This window comes from Triticum dicoccoides, chromosome 7A, assembly GCF_002162155.2.
Source record: "Triticum dicoccoides isolate Atlit2015 ecotype Zavitan chromosome 7A, WEW_v2.0, whole genome shotgun sequence".
Classification (NCBI taxonomy): domain Eukaryota; kingdom Viridiplantae; phylum Streptophyta; class Magnoliopsida; order Poales; family Poaceae; genus Triticum; species Triticum dicoccoides.
Window position 1 is genome coordinate 511,209,311 of NC_041392.1, and position 13,516 is coordinate 511,222,826.

Sequence of the window (13,516 nt, forward strand, 5' to 3'; positions counted from 1 at the left end):
GCCGCCGCGCCCCTCGGGCCCCGTGCTCTGGTCGCTGCTCTGATGAGCTCCGCCACTCCGGCGACCTCCTCCGGTGTCAACCCCGCCGCTGGTGAATAGTGCGCCACCGCCTCGGTTCGCGTGCCACCGAAACCCTAGATCTGAGAGAGGTTGTTTTTTTCACCAAGTCCCCGGATTTTCTAATCCAAGTGCCCCTGTTCATAGCTCCGTAACTTTGCATCCGTAGCTCCGATTCATGCATATAGCATATCAAAATGTTCATCTCAGAGAGTGCATCATTTCATTTCATTGCATCATTTTCATTTGAGTTCATCTTGATGCCCAAAATGCTGTTACAAGAGGGCTACTTGAGATATTTGTCAGATCTGCTACTCCGTTTAGCTTTTTGTCATTTTTGCCATGATTATTGTGTGCATGCTATGCCCTGATGCTCTACATATGTTTTGTTAAGGGTTTTGTCATCTTTCCAGAGGTGCAACCCATGTATTTTTGTGATGTGTGTGGTGTCTTGTGCAAGCTTGCAAACTGGTGCACTTAGTAATTCTGATTTCAGGGACTTAGCAATTCCACTAAGTCATTGATCTGTTTATCTCATGATGCCTTATGTGCATGTTGTTTCCTAGTGATCCGTGCCTCTTTTGAGGATGATCAGTAAGGATGTTTTGTTAATATTGTAGTGCTCTATCCATCCATGTCTTTGTTTGCAATTATGGAGCACCCTAGCTTGAGTCAATCGAGCTCTACTTTTGCTACTTTGTGAATCTGCGCAGATTGTCAACTTGTTTGCAATTTTGCTGATGATGTTGTAGTTGATCCGTGCATGCTATGCTATTGTTCTTGCCATGTCTAGCTTGCATTTTGTGTGTTCTGGATAGATGTATGCTTAGCTTATCATGACTTGCTCTGTAGTGAGTGCATCGAGCTCGTAAACATGCCTACCTGAGTTATGTTTCAGCATGTGCCAGTTTTCACTAAGTCTGTGACCTGATTATGTTTTTGCTATGTTCACATGCTTGCAATTGTATTTTCTGATCCCTTTTGGCTCAAGGTCACTAAGGGACTTTTGTTAAGCTCTTTGAGTAGCTCCACGCCATGCTTTACTTTGCCATGTTCAGGTCTTGTAGCATGTAGTTTTGTTGCTCCGAAGAGTGCTACCTGATCTGAAATTCCAGACAAGTGTTAATTTCACTAAGTCTGAGATCTGTTTACCATATGCATCATTTTCATTTGAGTTCATCTTGATGCTCGAAATGCTGTTAGAAGAGGGCTACTTGAGATAATTGTCAGATCTGCTGCTCCATTTAGGTTTTTGTCATTTTTGCCATGATTAATGTGTGCATGATATGCCATGATGCTCTACATGTGTTTTGTTAAGGGTTTTGTCATCTTTCCAGAGGTGCAACCCATGTATTTTTGTGATGTGTTTGGTGACTAGTGCAAGCTTGCAAAGTGGTGTACTTATTAATTCTGTTTTCAGGGACTTAGCAATTCCACTAAGTCCTTGACCTATTTATCTCATATTGCCATATGTTCATGTTGTTTCCTAGTGATCCATGCCTCTTTTGAGGATGATCAGTAAGGATGTTTTATTAATATTGTAGTGCTCTATCCATCCATGTCTTTGTTTGCAATTATGGAGCACCCTAGCTTGAGTCAATCGAGCTCTACTTTTGCTACTTTGTGAATCTGGGCAGATTGTCAACTTGTTTGCAATTTTGCCGGTGTTGTTGTAGTTGATCCGTGCATGCTATGCTATTGTTCTTGCCATGTCTAGCTTGCATTTTGTGCCTTCTTGATGGATGTATGCTTGTCTTGCCATGACTTGCACCGTAGTGAGTGCATCGAGCTTGTAAACATGCCTACTTGAGTTATGTTTCAGCATGTGCCAGTTTTCACTAAGTCTGATAACTGATTATGTTTTTGCTATGTTCACATGCTTGCAATTGTATTTTCTGATCCCTTTTGGCTCAAGGTCACTAAGGGCCTTTTGTTAAGCTCTTCGAGTAGCTCCATGCCATGCTTTACTTTGCTATGTTCAGGTCTTGTAGCATACTGTTTTGTTGCTCCGAAGAGTGCTACCTGATCTGAAATTCCAGACAAGTGTTAATTTCACTAAGTCTGAGATCTGTTTGCCATATGCATTTTTGCCATGCTTGTTTGAACCTGTTAATGGATGATTTGGCCGTAGCTCAGTGCTAGACTTTTGTTAAGAATCTTGAATGCATCCCTGCCATGTTGCCATGTTTGGGTGCTGTAACTTGTTCATTTTGTTGCATTTAGATGCCTACTTGCTGTTGATCGCAGACCGGTGCCATTTTTGTATCGCTTGCCATTTCCAAACCGTAACTCCGTTACCGATGATCTTTATATCGTTTTAAAGTGATTTCATCTCATCTTTCCAGTGGCACACTTGGAATTCCAAGTTGAGGCCAGGTTCATGCGTTTCCTGGCATATCTTGCATTTTGCATCCCGCATCGCATCCCGCATAGCATATCATCTTCGCCTCGTCTTGTTTGATTCTTGCACGTGGTTGATTGTGTCCTTGTTGCTTGTTTGTCTTGTTTGGGTAGATCCGGGAGACGAGTTCACTAACGAGGAGCCCATTGAGTTTGCTTTGGAGGATCCAGTCAACTCTGACAACTGTGCAGGCAAGATGATCATACCCTCGAAATCACTACTATCTTTGCTATGCTAGTTTGCTCGCTCTTTTGCTATGCCAATGCTACGATGCCTACCACTTGCTTTCAAGCTTCCCAAATTTCCATGTCAAACCTCTAACCCACCATGTCCTAGCAAACCGTTGATTGGCTATGTTACCGCTTCGCTTAGCCCCTCTTATAGCGTTGCTAGTTGCAGGTGAAGATTGGAGGCTGTTCTTTGTTGGAACATTTATTTACTTGTTGGGATATCATTATATTATCTTGTTATCTTAATGCATCTATATACTTGGTAAAGGGTGGAAGGCTCGGCCTCTCGCCTAGTGTTTTGTTCCACTCTTGCCGCCCTAGTTTCTGTCATATCGGTGTTATGTTCCCGGATTTTTGCGTTCCTTATGCGGTTGGGTTATAATGGGAACCCCTTGATAGTTCGCCTTGATTAAAGCTTTTCCAGCAATGCCCAACCTTGGTTTTACCATTTGCCACCTAGCCTTTTCTTTCCCTTGGGTTCTGCAAACTCAAGGGTCATCATTGTTTTAACCCGCCGGGCCAGTGCTCCTCTGAGTGTTGGTCCAAACTGTCAGCCGCCGGTGGCTACCAGGGGCAACTCTGGGCTGGCCTACCGGAAGTTTAGACAATCTGAGTGTGCCCTGAGAAAGAGATATGTGCAGCTCCTATCGGGATTTGTCGGCACATTCAGGCGGTGTTGCTGGTCTTGTTTTAACCTGTCGAAATGTCTTGAAGAACCGAGATACCGAGTCTGATCGGAACGTCTTAGGAGGAGGTCTATTCCTTCGTTGACCGTGAGAGCTTGTCATGGGCTAAGTTGGGACTCCCCTGCAGGGGTTTGAACTTTCGAAAGCCATGCCCGCGGTTATGGGCAAATGGGAATTTGTTAATGTCCGGTTGTAGATAACATGAACCTTAATTAATTAAAATGAATCAACTGAGTGTGTTACTGTGATGGCCTCTTCTCGGCGGAGTCCGGGAAGCGGACACGGTGTTGGAGTAATGTTTGCGCAGGTTGTTCTCTAGATTCTCGCTCGCGCTTTGCCTCCTCTTCTCGCTCTCTTTTGCGAATAAGTTAGCCACCATATTTGCTTGTCGCTTGCTGCAGCTCCACTTATGTTTACCTTGCCATACCTATAAGCTTAAATAGTCTTGATCGCGAGGGTGCGAGATTGCTGAGTCCCTGTGGCTCACAGTTTACTATTACACCAGATGCAGGGCCTGATGATTCCGCTCCAGGAGACGCGTTTGAGCTCAAGTGGGAGTTCGACTAAGACTCTCAACGTTACTATGTTTACTTTCTTGATGATCAGTAGTGGTGCCCAGTTGGGGGTGATCGGGACCGCGTCGCTTGTTGGGTTATCTTTTATTTTGGCGCTGTAGTCGGGCCATGAGTGTTTGCATGATGTAATGTTATTTATGTACTTGATTGACGTGGTGAGTGTAAGCCAACTATGTTACCTCCCCTTTATGATTTATATTACATGGGATGTTGTGAAGATTGCCTAACTTGCGACATATGCCTTCAATGCGATTATGCCTCTAAGTCGTGCCTCGACACGTGGGAGATATAGTCGCATCGAGGGTGTTACAATTTGCTAGCTTTGGGTGAGATATTATGATTCCCCTGTATCCCCAACACCTGATTGCATAACCGGAAAGGTTTGGGAGTTTCATAGGTGGGAATTCATGTAGCTCTAGTATTTCTTCCGCAAATATTTGGTTTGTGATTGGGTAATCATCACCAAGTATTTGTTCTTGTCCGTACCTTGCTGTTTTATTCTTCTACCTCTATCTAAGTGGCTTCTCAATTTATGCAAGTGTGACCATTTCTATTGGAATTCATTCGTTCATTTTGTTCGGATGTTAAGACTATTTGTTGCAATTTCGATCCATTTGATTCAGCTTGAATATATGTCTATCAAGATGCTAACGGATGTCACCCTCTTCAGGATGGCTCCTCCAATGCGTCAGAATCCTGAACCGCCGCCACCACCTCCTCCTCCGGAGGCATGGCAAGCTGTGATGGCCGCTACCAATGCCAACACGCAGCTGATCATGCAACTCTTGCAAGAGCGCAACCAAGGGAATCAAGGCCATGGCAACAATCAAAATCAGTGTGCTACACTCAACCAGTTCCTCGCTAACTAGCCAAAGACCTTCAGCAACTGTGTCGAGGCAACAGACACTGATGATTGGCTCGTGGATATCTGCAAGCATTTCGAGTGCAGCAACGTCAGGCATGAGGACTTTGTCAAGTTTGCCTCATTCCAACTCAAAGACCAAGCTGCAGAATGGTATTAGCAATACAAAGATTCCAGAGGAGGTCGTGTGATTACCTGGGATGAATTCCGTCAAGACTTCAAAGCTCACCACATTCCTCAGAGTGTTGTTGAGAGCAAGCGTGAGGAGTTCCGCAATCTGAAGCAAGGCAGCTTGTCTGTTTACCAGTATAACATCATGTTCCAGAAGCTCGCTCGTTTCGCTAAGGAAGACGTCCCTGACGAGAAGAGCATAATTTATCAGTTCAGGGGTAGCCTCAGAGAATATCTTCAACTAGCTCTTGTGCTTTTCGAGCCGCAGAAGTACGATGAGTTTTACAACAAGGCACTAAAACAAGAGACTGCTCAACTCAAGTGCGATGCTTCCAAGAAACGAGTCAGGGATGCAACTCCTTCTTCCTCAACTCAAGTGGTAACTAAGCAGCAAAAGTATTGCCGACCAAAAATTCTATATGTCTATTCTATTTATGATATTTCTATATATATATAGAATATGATATCTAATATGACATCCGATTTGTCAAAGGGATTGGATTGGTGACTTACCCATTCAGTGACTCTAGCACTGGACGTTCCTATTTGGTTGGAAGTTTCCTGCTCCAGTTGGGAAAGCAAGGGCCCTAGTTTCGACGGAAGGATTCGAACCTCCGAGTAACGGGACCAAAACCCGCTGCCTTACCACTTGGCTACGCCCCATTTCGGGTTTTATGCGATCCCGAGCCGATCTTACCTTGGCTCGCAAACCCCAAGTTTGTCTATGAAGAGCTAATCTAATTGTATTTTTTTCTAGAATGGATTTCTTATGTGTCCTTAATAGCGGGTTGGTTACATCTACAACCCAAATGGAAACCAAGCCTTTCGTGGTTCAAAAACGCGGAAGTCAGAGAGTTGAGATAGAACAGCTTCGCCTTTGACCAGTTTGCTGCTTTCCTTTATACACAAGCCCCTATTATTAAGGTATGGAGGTTTTTTCTGGAATGACCTTCCAAAAAATTTAAAATGGGTAAAAGCCTAGAAGTTTTATATTTTTATATTATGAACCTTCGATTCTAAAATTTAAATTCTTCTACATTGAATGGGTAGCTACAGCAATAAATTTGGATCAACCTTTCTACTCCCCTGCACCTAGGTTGAGCAGGTAGAGGAACCACACTAATCCATCCCGAATTTGGTGGTTAAACTCTACTGTGGTGACGATACTGTAGGGGAGGTCCTGCGGCAAAATAGCTCGATGCCAGAATGATAAAAAGCTTAACACCTCCCAGTCGTGAGATTTATGCTCCAATCTCATTAGATTTTTGCATCTACTTCAAATGGAAACCTGAATTACAAAAATCCTTCTTAGAAAAAGGTGGCTTAACTAACGAAAGAAAGATGGAACCAGATGCTTCTTTAAAAGAAAGCACTTTGTTGCCTCCTCCTCCGTTCCGTCAGCCTTATCAGCAAAAGAGCAAAGGTGGCAATGGATCTTCCCACCCACCCAACCCAGGCTTTCAGAACAAGACTTCGTCTCATGCTCCAAGATCAAGTGCTCCGTATCACCGTCCGCTCTCGGAGGTCACGTGCAACAAGTATCAGCAGAAGGGTCACTATGCCAACAAATGCTTCAATCAGAGGTGTCTTCCTCCTCCTCCTGTGAGATCTACCAGTACCGCAGTGGTCAAGCATAATCCCAAGTTCACAAAGGTTAACATGATGAACGCAGCTCAGGCAGAGGACTCGTCAGATGTGATTATGGGTAACCTTCCTGTTAATGATGTTCCTACAAAAGTTCTTTTTGATACTGGTGCATCGCATTCTTTCATGTCATTCCCATTTGCATCGAAGCACAATGTTGACACTGAGGTTCTGCCTAAAGTCATGCAAGTTGTTTCTCTCGGAAAGCTTATGACTTCTAGTTTGGTTGCTTCGGATGTTTCTATCATGTTGGGCGACTATAAATTCCTGTCCTCTCCAGTGGTCCTTGGTAACTCGGATATTGATCTTATTCTCGGAATGGGCTGGCTTTCTAAGCACAAGGCTCACCTTGATTGTGACGCCAGGCAGATTCAATTGACACATTCGTCTAAGGATGTAATCGTCTTTGCTGCTCGTGATGATACCATCCGACTATTTTCTCTCGATGAGAAGGGCGAGCTGGATGCCATCTCTCAGATTCCAGTCGTTTGAGAATATCAAGAGTTCAAGACGTCTTTCCAGAAGAGCTTCCAGGAATGCCTCCGCACCGGCCAGTTGAATTCGTCATCGATCTTGAGCCTGGCACGGAACCTGTTTGCAAACGTCCTTACAAGCTTGGACCTGAAGAGTTGAAGGAGCTGAAGAAGCAACTCGATATTCAAGAGCGTATGGGTCTCATCCGACCAAGTTCTTCTCCATGGGGTTGTGGAGTTGTTTTTGTCAAGAAGAAGGATGGAACGGAACGACTTTGTGTCGACTACTGTCCATTGAACAAGAAGACCATAAAGAACAAGTACCCACTTCCCAACATGAATGAGCTTTTCGAACAACTCAAGGTTGCTCAAGTATTCTCCAAACTTGATCTCCGTATGGGCTATCATCAGATTCGCATTTGTGAAGAAGATATCCCCAAGACACCATTCAGAACAAGCTATGGTTCATATGAATACACTGTCATGTCTTTCGGCCTTGTCAACGCCCCTCCAACATTCTCTTGCATGATGAACTTCATCTTCAACGCCTACACAAATGACTTCGTCTTGGTCTACCTCGATGACATTTTGGTCTTTTCCAAGAACAAGGAGGATCATGCCAAGCATTTGAGATTGGTGCTGGATAAACTCAAAGAACATCAGTTCTATGCGAAGTTTTCAAAGTGCGAGTTTTGGCTCGATGAGATTCTCTACCTTGGGCATATCATCTCCGCCAAGGGCATAGCTGTTAATCCTGAGAAGGTGTCTGCAATTGTGAATTGGGAACCGCCTCAGAACGTTAAGCAACTCCGTAGCTTCCTTGGTCTCACAAGCTATTGTCGAAGGTTCGTTGAGAACTTCTCTAAGATCGCGAAGCCTCTTTCCAACCTCCTGTAGAAGCATGTGAAGTATGTCTGGTCACCTGAATGTGATATCGCTTTCAACACCCTGAAAGAGAAGTTAGTCACTGCTCTGGTTCTGACTCCTCCTGATGAATCCAAACCGTTTGAGGTATTCTGTGATGCTTCCCTTCAAGGTCTTGGTGCAGTGTTGATGCAAGAGAAGAAAGTTGTGGCCTATACCTCTCGCTGGTTGAAGCCCAACGAAAAGAACTACCCCACTCACGACCTCGAGTTGGCGGTAGTTGTCCATGCTCTTTTAACATGGAGACATCTCTTATTGGGAAGAAAAGTGGACATCTTCACTAATCATAAGAGTCTCAAGTACATCTTCACTCATCCAAACCTCAACCTCAGGCAGACTCGTTGGGTTGAAATGATTCAAGAGTATAATCCGAGTATTGAACATACTCCAGGAAAGGCCAATGTAATTGCTGACGCATTGAGCAGGAAGGCTTACTGCAATAGTCTGATTATCAAGCCTTATCGACCAGAGCTTTGGGAAGCTTTCCACAAACTCAATCTTCAAGTTGTTCCTCAAGGACTCCTTGCCAACCTCCAAGTCTCTCCTACTTTGGAAGAACAGATTCGTGAGGCTCAACTTCTTGATGCTATGGTGAAGAAGGTGAAGATTGGGATTGCCAAGAGTCAACCCAAGTACAAGTGCTATCGCCTTAATGACAAGGATACTCTTTTCTTCGAGGATCGCATTGTTGTTCCTAAAGGTGACCTTCGTCAAGTCATTATGAACGAGGCTCACAATTCACTCCTCTCTATTCACCCTAGAAGTACAAAGATGTACCAGGACCTCAAGCAGTCGTATTGGTCGACTCGAATGAAGCGCGAGATTGCTCAGTTCGTGAATGAATGTGATGTCTGCAGAAGAGTGAAAGCAGAACACCAACGACCAGTTGGTATCCTCCAACCTCTTGCCATTCCAGAATGGAAGTTTGACCACATTCAGATGGACTTCGTGACTGCATTCCCCAAGTTCAAGCGTGGCAATGATGCTATCTTCGTTGTCTTCGACAAGCTCACTAAAGTGGCTCATTTTCTTCCTATCAAAGAATCTATCACAACAGCTCAGTTGGTAGAGCTATATACCTCTAGGATTGTCTCTCTGCACGGCATTCCGCAGTTGATATCTTTAGATCGTGGCAGCATCTTCACCTCTAAGTTCTGGGATTCTTTTCAGAAGGCTATGGGCACCAACATTCGCTTCAGCACAACTTTTCATCCTCAAACCAGTGGCCAAGTCGAGCGAGTCAATCAGATTCTTGAATATATGCTCAGGGCATGTGTCATCTCTTTCGGTATGAAGTGGGAAGATTGTCTTCCATATGCCGAGTTCTCCTACAACAAGAGCTTCCAAGCGAGTTCGGGCAAGGCCCCATTCGAGATTCTCTATGGCAGGAAGTGCCGTACTCCTCTTAACTGGTCAGATACTGGTGAACGCCAACTGCTTGGCAATGACTTGATCACAGAGGCTGAAGAAATGTGCAAAGTCATTCGTGAAAATCTCAAAGCCGCGCAATCGCGCCAGAAGAGTTACTATGATAGCAAGCATAGTGACTTGACTTTCGAGATAGGAGACCATGTCTACCTCTGCGTCTCTCCAATGAAAGGTACTCGTCGCTTCAGTATCAAAGGGAAGCTTGCCCCGAGATACGTGGGTCCTTTCAAGATCATCAGCAAAAGAGGCGATCTCACCTATCAACTTGAGCTTCCGTCCAACTTTGCAAATGTGCACGACATGTTTCATGTCTCTCAGCTCTGCAAGTGTTTCAAGACTCCTAACCGCACCATCAACTTTGTAGAGATTGATCTCCAGGAAGACTTGTCTTATCATGAGCATCCCGTTGCTATTCTTGAAGAAACTGAGCACAAGACTCGCAACAAGTCTATCAAATTCCTGAAAGTCAAGTGGTCACATCATTCCGACCGTGAAGCCACCTGGGAATGGGAGGACCACCTCCATTCTGAGTACCCGGAGTTTTTCCAGTCCTAGATATCGGGACGAGATCCTTTCGTAGTGGTGGAGTGTTGTAACACCCCGTATGTAACATGCCATATTTGTATTCCAACTCTTGCCATTTCCGACACTAAGTTATGATATTTCCCCGTTGTCGGGTTTTTGTCTTCGTGTTGTTTTGTCTTTGTCATGCTTCTCATATCATGTCATCATGTGCATCGCATTTGCATACATGTCCGTCTCATGCATCCGAGCATTTTTCCCGTTGTCCGGTTTGCATTCCGGCGCTCCTATGTCCTCCGGTGTCCCTTTCTACCTCTTTTCGTGTGCGGGTGTTAAACGTTTTCAGATTGGACCGAGACTTGTCATGCGGCCTTGGTTTACTATCGATCGTCTGTCAAGATTCGTGTCATTTGGACTTCGTTTAATACTCCAACGGTTAACCGAGGGACCGAGAAGGCCTCATGTGTGTTGTAGCCCAACACCTCTCCAAAGTGGCCCAAAACCCACCTAAACCCCCTCCATCATCTAGGCCGTTCGATCACGATCGTGTGGCCGCAAACTGTGCTCAATTTGGAGCCTCCTAGCTCCTCCTACCTATAAAAAGGTCCTCCCATTTCAAATCTCGGACGAAACCCTAGCCCCCTCCCTCTCCTCGCGCCGCCGGACACAAATCCGAACAGCCAGACACGTCCGCCCGCTCCGCCGGACGAACCAGCGCTCGCCATGTGTCCGGCGGCAAGCCCCACATCGCCGCCAACCGCGCGGGCCCGCGAGCCCGTCCGCGGCCCTCCCGGCCCAGTGCGGTGCACCCGCCGACTGGCTGCCCCCGCCGCCCGCGAGCTCACACCGGAGCCGCGCGCCGACATTACCGCGCCGCCGCAATGGCTCGATGCACCGCCGCCTCGCCCGGTCGCCGCCGCCCCGTCCTCGCCGACCTTCTCCGCCGCCCGGCTGCACCACCACCTCACCGGACGCGGCCACCTCGCCGCCCCACCGCGACCACCTCGCCGGCCGGCCTCATCCTCTCCCTCGTCTCTGGCGATCCCTCCTTTGAACCTCGAACTCCAAGCTGCTACAGTACCCTAATCCGGATCCAGATTTGGAAATTCGGTTGACTTTTGCCCTAATCTCAGTAAATTTTAGCATTCTTCGACATGCCATAACTCTGCATCCGTGGCTCCGTTTCGGGCGTGTAGCATATAAAATTGTTCATCTCGACGAGTACTTCATTTCATCTCATTGCATCATGTTCATTTGAGCTCATCTTGATGCCTTAAATGGTGTTGGAAGAGTGCTAGTTTCTGTTAGTTTCAGATTATTATCAGTAATTGGACATTTGTCATTTTTGCCATGATTAATGTGTGCCTCCTATGAACTTGAGCCCTACATGAGTTTTGAGGTATGCCAGGCCATCTTTACAGGGGTGTATGCCATGTATTTTTATGATCTCTGTGGTGACTAGCACAAGCATGCAAAGTAGCCCTCGTAATGTTGCTGATTTTTATGCCATGTGTTCTTGTTGCTACAGATTGATCCATGCCTCTTTTGAGCATGATCAGTACGGATGTTTTGTAGATATTGTGGTGCTCTATCCATCCATGTCTTTGTTTGCAATTATGGAGCACCCTAGCTTGACTTGATCGAGCTCTACTTTTGATATAAAATGTTCCTGGCAGAATGTTTACATGTTAAGCATTTTTGCTGAGCTTGTTGTAGTTGATTCGTGCATGCTATGATGTTGTTCTTGCCGTGTTTAGTTTCTATGCCATGTCTACTTGCTGGATGTATGCTTAGTTTGTCATGCAATGCCTTGTGGTGAGTGCATGGAGCTCGTAAACATGCCTACTTAATATATGTTTTGCCATGTTCCAATTTTCTGCTAAGTCTGAATCTGTTAACGGTAATTGCTATGTTCACATGTTTGCCATTGTATTTTCTGATCCCTTTTGGCTTAAGGTCAGTAAGGGACTTTTGTTGTATGCTTTGAGTAGCTTCATTCCATGCCTTGCTTTGCCATGATATGTTCCTGTAGCATGTTGTTATCTTGCTCTAAACATTGCTTCCTGATGTTAAATTCCTGACTTGTTATTTTCACTAAGTCTGTAACCTGATATCTTTTGCACTTTTGCCATGTTTGTTTGAACCTGCTATTGAGTGAATTAGCCGTATCTCAGTGTTCATCTTTTGTCAAGCATCTTGAGTGGATCCCTGCCACGTATTTTGTTGCTATGTTAGAGTGATGTAGTATGTTGTTCTTGATGCATTTAGATGGCCTTGTGCTGTTAATCACAGATCGGTGCCATATTTGTTTTGCTTGCCATTTGCCAACCGTGCATCCGATTCCGGTGATCTTTATATCGATTTCGACCGAAATCAACCCATCTTTCCAGTGGCGCTCTTTGTTTTCCAAGTTGAGGTCAGGTTCAATCTTTCTTTTCCGAATCATGCCTATGCATCGCATCCCGCATGTCATGCATTGTCTTGCATCATGTTGCTTGTGCATTGCACGTGGTTGATTGTGTCTCACTTTGCTTGTGTTCTTGCTTTTGGGTAGAGCCGGGAGACGAGTACGTGATCAAGGAGCCCGTTGAGTACATTTACAAGGAGCAAGCTAACATCAACTCGGAGAACTTTGCAGGCAAGATGACCATACCCTCGAAATCACTTCTATCTTTGCTTGTTAGATGCTCGCTCTTTTGCTATGCTGTAACACCCCGGATGTAACTTTCCCAATTTGTACTCCAACTCTTGCCATTTCCGGCGTTAAGTTAATTTTATTTTCTCGGGTTCGGGTTTTTGTCTCCGTGTGTTGTTCTCGTTGTCATGCATCTCATATAATGTCATCATATGCACTGCATTTGCATACGTGTTCGTCTCATGCATTCGAGCATTTTCCCCGTTATCCGTTTTGCATTCCGGCGCTTCGTTCTCCTCCGGTGGTCATTTCTAGATTTCTTTCGTGTGTGGGGATTAAACATTTCCGGATTGGACCGAGACTTGCCAAGCGGCCTTGGTTTACTACCGGTAGACCGCCTGCCAAGTTTCGTATCATTTGGACTTCGTTTGATACTCCAACGGTTAACCGAGGGACCGAAAAGTCCTCGTGTGTGTTGCAGCCCAACACCCCTCCAACTTGGCCCAAAACCCACCTAAGCTTTCTCCATCATCTAGAGCATTCGATCACGATCGCGTGGCCGAAAACCGCACCTCATTTGGACTCTCCTAGCTCCCTCTATGCCTATTTAAAGACCCCTCCGAATCGGGATCTTCTTCTCCCCCGAAAACCCTAGATCCACCCGTCGCGCGCACCGGACACTTTCCCACCGACGGACATTGTCCGCTTCCCTGCCGCCACGAATCGCGCGCTGCCACGTGGCGACCCGGCCGCCCCAATTCGCCACCTCCTCCGCCGGCCCGCCGCTGCCCGTCGCGGGCCCTCGCGGCCCGAAGCGCCGTGCCCCGCCGCCTGCCTCCTCGCCCGACCGCGCCGCCCCGCTCCTTGCCGCGTCGCCTGCCTCCGCCAGCCGCCGTCGCCGGAGCGAG